The sequence below is a fragment of the Lithobates pipiens genome, unplaced genomic scaffold, assembly GCF_037356315.1.
Source record: "Lithobates pipiens isolate NorthernLeopardFrog02 unplaced genomic scaffold, aLitPip1_a1.2 Scaffold_8, whole genome shotgun sequence".
Classification (NCBI taxonomy): domain Eukaryota; kingdom Metazoa; phylum Chordata; class Amphibia; order Anura; family Ranidae; genus Lithobates; species Lithobates pipiens.
The window spans coordinates 409,115,960-409,121,959 of NW_027507903.1; positions in this window are offsets into that span (position 1 = coordinate 409,115,960).

A 6,000-nucleotide genomic window follows, 5' to 3' on the forward strand; every position below is an offset into this window, starting at 1 on the left:
TAGTGCACCTCAACCCTATGTATTGTGGACCTATACCAGTCCTTAAGGAATTGCAGACTGTACCTCACTCAACCCTATGTACTGTAGTACCCTATACCTTACCAGTCCTTATAAGGACCTCTGTGGAACAAGTAGGTTGTGAATGATTAGCAGACTGTACCTCAGTCCCTATACTGATAAATGACTACTGCAGCAGAAGGGCAGCAGTCAGCAGTAGTTCACCTCAACCCTATGTATTGTGGACTTATACCAGTCCTTAAGGAATAGCAGACTGTACCTCACTCAACCCTATGTACTGTAGTACCCTATACCTTACCAGTCCTTATAAGGACCTCTGTGGAACAAGAAGGTTGTGAATGATTAGCAGACTGTACCTCAGTCCCTATACTGATAAAGGACTGCTGCAGTATAGGGCAGCAGTCAGCAGTAGTGCACCTCAACCCTATGTATAGTGGGCCTATACCAGTCCTTAAGGAATAGCAGACTGTACCTCACTCAACCCTATGTACTGTCGTACCCTATAGATTACCAATCCTTATAAGGACCTTTGTGGAACAAGTAGGTTATGAATGATTAGCAGACTGTACCTCAGTCCCTATACTGATAAAGGACTACTGCAGCAGAAGGGCAGCAGTCAGCAGTAGTGCACCTCAACCCTATGTATTGTGGACCTATACCAGTCCTTAAGGAATAGCAGACTGTACCTCACTCAGCCCTATGTACTGTAGTACCCTATACCTTACCAGTCCTTATAAGGACCTCTGTGGAACAAGTAGGTTGTGAATGATTAGCAGACTGTACCTCAGTCCCTATATTGATAAAGGACTACTGCAGCAGAAGGGCAGCGTCAGCAGTAGTGCACCTCAACCCTATGTATTGTGGACCTATACCAGTCCTTAAGGAATAGCAGACTGTACCTCACTCAACCCTATGTACTGTAGTACCCTATACCTTACCAGTCCTTATAAGGACATCTGTGGAACAAGTAGGTTGTGAATGATTAGCAGACTGTACCTCAGTCCCTATACTGATAAATGAATACTGCAGCAGAAGGGCAGCAGTCAGCAGTAGTGCACCTCAACCCTATGTATTGTGGACTTATACCAGTCCTTAAGGAATAGCAGACTGTACCTCACTCAACCCTATGTACTGTAGTACCCTATACCTTACCAGTCCTTATAAGGACCTTTGTGGAACAAGTAGGTTGTGAATGATTAGCAGACTGTACCTCAGTCCCTATACTGATAAAGGACTGCTGCAGTATAGGGCAGCAGTCCGCAGTAGTGCACCTCAACCCTATGTATAGTGGGCCTATACCAGTCCTTAAGGAATAGCAGACTGTACCTCACTCAACCCTATGTACTGTCGTACCCTATAGATTACCAATCCTTATAAGGACCTTTGTGGAACAAGTAGGTTATGAATGATTAGCAGACTGTACCTCAGTCCTTATACTGATAAAGGACTACTGCAGCAGAAGGGCAGCAGTCAACAGTAGTACACCTCAACCCTATGTATTGTGGACCTATATCAGTACTCAAGGAATAGCAGACTGTACCTCACTCAACCCTATGTACTGTAGTACCCTATACCTTACCAGTCCTTATAAGGACCTTTGTGGAACAAGTAGGTTGTGAATGATTAGCAGACTGTACCTCAGTCCCTATACTGATAAAGGACTACTGCAGCAGAAGGGCAGCAGTCAGCAGTAGTGCACCTCAACCCTATGTATTGTGGACCTGTACCAGTCCTTAAGGAATAGCAGACTGTACCTCACTCAACCCTATGTACTGTAGTACCCTATACCTTACCAGTCCTTATAAGGACCTTTGTGGAACAAGTAGGTTATGAATGATTAGCAGACTGTACCTCAGTCCCTATACTGATAAATGACTACTGCAGCAGAAGGGCAGCAGTCAGCAGTAGTGCACCTCAACCCTATGTATTGTGGACCTATACCAGTCCTTAAGGAATAGCAGACTGTACCTCACTCAACCCTATGTACTGTAGTACCCTATACCTTACCAGTCCTTATAAGGACCTTTGTGGAACGAGTAGGTTGTGAATGATTAGCAGACTGTACCTCAGTCCCTATACTGATAAATGACTACTGCAGCAGAAGGGCAGCAGTCAGCAGTAGTGCACCTCAACCCTATGTATTGTGGACCTATACCAGTCCTTAAGGAATAGCAGACTGTACCTCACTCAACCCTATGTACTGTAGTACCCTATACCTTACCAGTCCTTATAAGGACCTCTGTGGAACAAGTAGGTTGTGAATGATTAGCAGACTGTACCTCAGTCCCTATACTGATAAATGACTACTGCAGCAGAAGGGCAGCAGTCAGCAGTAGTGCACCTCAACCCTATGTATTGTGGACCTATACCAGTCCTTAAGGAATAGCAGACTGTACCTCACTCAACCCTATGTACTGTAGTACCCTATACCTTACCAGTCCTTATAAGGACCTCTGTGGAACAAGTAGGTTGTGAATGATTAGCAGACTGTACCTCAATCCCTATACTGATAAAGGACTGCTGCAGTATAGGGCAGCAGTCAGCAGTAGTGCACCTCAACCCTATGTATAGTGGGCCTATACCAGTCCTTAAGGAATAGCAGACTGTACCTCACTCAACCCTATGTACTGTCGTACCCTATAGATTACCAATCCTTATAAGGACCTTTGTGGAACAAGTAGGTTATGAATGATTAGCAGACTGTACCTCAGTCCCTATACTGATAAAGGACTACTGCAGCAGAAGGGCAGCAGTCAGCAGTAGTGCACCTCAACCCTATGTATTGTGGACCTATACCAGTACTTAAGGAATAGCAGACTGTACCTCACTCAACCCTATGTACTGTATTACCCTATACCTTACCAGTCCTTATAAGGACCTCTGTGGAACAAGTAGGTTGTGAATGATTAGCAGACTGTACCTCAGCCCCTATATTGATAAAGGACTACTGCAGCAGAAGGGCAGCGTCAGCAGTAGTGCACCTCAACCCTATGTATTGTGGACCTATACCAGTCCTTAAGGAATAGCAGACTGTACCTCACTCAACCCTATCTACTGTAGTACCCTATACCTTACCAGTCCTTATAAGGACCTTTGTGGAACAAGTAGGTTATGAATGATTAGCAGACTGTACCTCAGTCCCTATACTGATAAAGGACTGCTGCAGTATAGGGCAGCAGTCAGCAGTAGTGCACCTCAACCCTATGTATAGTGGGCCTATACCAGTCCTTAAGGAATAGCAGACTGTACCTCACTCAACCCTATGTACTGTAGTACCCTATACCTTACCAGTCCTTATAAGGACCTCTGTGGAACAAGTAGCTTGTGAATGATTAGCAGACTGTACCTCAGTCCCTATACTGATAAATGACTACTGCAGCAGAAGGGCAGCAGTCAGCAGTAGTGCACCTCAACCCTATGTATTGTGGACTTATACCAGTCCTTAAGGAATAGCAGACTGTACCTCACTCAACCCTATGTACTGTATTACCCTATACCTTACCAGTCCTTATAAGGACCTTTGTGGAACAAGTAGGTTGTGAATGATTAGCAGACTGTACCTCAGTCCCTATACTGATAAAGGACTGCTGCAGTATAGGGCAGCAGTCAGCAGTAGTGCACCTCAACCCTATGTATAGTGGGCCTATACCAGTCCTTAAGGAATAGCAGACTGTACCTCACTCAACCCTATGTACTGTCGTACCCTATAGATTACCAATCCTTATAAGGACCTTTGTGGAACAAGTAGGTTATGAATGATTAGCAGACTGTACCTCAGTCCTTATACTGATAAAGGACTACTGCAGCAGAAGGGCAGCAGTCAGCAGTAGTGCACCTCAACCCTATGTATTGTGGACCTGTACCAGTCCTTAAGGAATAGCAGACTGTACCTCACTCAACCCTATGTACTGTAGTACCCTATACCTTACCAGTCCTTATAAGGACCTTTGTGGAACAAGTAGGTTATGAATGATTAGCAGACTGTACCTCAGTCCCTATACTGATAAATGACTACTGCAGCAGAAGGGCAGCAGTCAGCAGTAGTGCACCTCAACCCTATGTATTGTGGACCTATACCAGTCCTTAAGGAATAGCAGACTGTACCTCACTCAACCCTATGTACTGTAGTACCCTATACCTTACCAGTCCTTATAAGGACCTCTGTGGAACAAGTAGGTTGTGAATGATTAGCAGACTGTACCTCAGTCCCTATATTGATAAAGGACTACTGCAGCAGAAGGGCAGCGTCAGCAGTAGTGCACCTCAACCCTATGTATTGTGGACCTATACCAGTCCTTAAGGAATTGCAGATTGTACCTCACTCAACCCTATGTACTGCAGTACCCTATACCTTACCAGTCCTTATAAGGACCTCTGTGGAACAAGTAGGTTGTGAATGATTAGCAGACTGTATCTCAGTCCCTATACTGATAAATGACTACTGCAGCAGAAGGGCAGCAGTCAGCAGTAGTGCACCTCAACCCTATGTATTGTGGACCTATACCAGTCCTTAAGGAATAGCAGACTGTACCTCACTCAACCCTATGTACTGTAGTACCCTATACCTTACCAGTCCTTATAAGGACCTCTGTGGAACAAGTAGGTTGTGAATGATTAGCAGACTGTACCTCAGTCCCTATATTGATAAAGGACTACTGCAGCAGAAGGGCAGCGTCAGCAGTAGTGCACCTCAACCCTATGTATTGTGGACCTATACCAGTCCTTAAGGAATTGCAGACTGTACCTCACTCAACCCTATGTACTGTAGTACCCTATACCTTACCAGTCCTTATAAGGACCTCTGTGGAACAAGTAGGTTGTGAATGATTAGCAGACTGTACCTCAGTCCCTATACTGATAAATGACTACTGCAGCAGAAGGGCAGCAGTCAGCAGTAGTGCACCTCAACCCTATGTATTGTGGACCTATACCAGTCCTTAAAGAATAGCAGACTGTACCTCACTCAACCCTATGTACTGTAGTACCCTATACCTTACCAGTCCTTATAAGGACCTTTGTGGAACAAGTAGGTTATGAATGATTAGCAGACTGTACCTCAGTCCCTATACTGATAAATGACTACTGCAGCAGAAGGGCAGCAGTCAGCAGTAGTGCACCTCAACCCTATGTATTGTGGACCTATACCAGTCCTTAAGGAATAGCAGACTGTACCTCACTCAACCCTATGTACTGTAGTACCCTATACCTTACCAGTCCTTATAAGGACCTCTGTGGAACAAGTAGGTTGTGAATGATTAGCAGACTGTACCTCAGTCCCTATATTGATAAAGGACTACTGCAGCAGAAGGGCAGCGTCAGCAGTAGTGCACCTCAACCCTATGTATTGTGGATCTATACCAGTCCTTAAGGAATAGCAGACTGTACCTCACTCAACCCTATGTACTGTAGTACCCTATACCTTACCAGTCCTTATAAGGACCTTTGTGGAACAAGTAGGTTGTGAATGATTAGCAGACTGTACCTCAGTCCCTATACTGATAAAGGACTGCTGCAGTATAGGGCAGCAGTCAGCAGTAGTGCACCTTAACCCTATGTATTGTGGATCTATACCAGTCCTTAAGGAATAGCAGACTGTACCTCACTCAACCCTATGTACTGTAGTACCCTATACCTTACCAGTCCTTATAAGGACCTTTGTGGAACGAGTAGGTTGTGAATGATTAGCAGACTGTACCTCAGTCCCTATACTGATAAATGACTACTGCAGCAGAAGGGCAGCAGTCAGCAGTAGTGCACCTCAACCCTATGTATTGTGGACCTATACCAGTCCTTAAGGAATAGCAGACTGTACCTCACTCAACCCTATGTACTGTAGTACCCTATACCTTACCAGTCCTTATAAGGACCTCTGTGGAACAAGTAGGCTGTGAATGATTAGCAGACTGTACCTCAGTCCCTATATTGATAAAGGACTACTGCAGCAGAAGGGCAGCGTCAGCAGTAGTGCACCTCAACCCTATG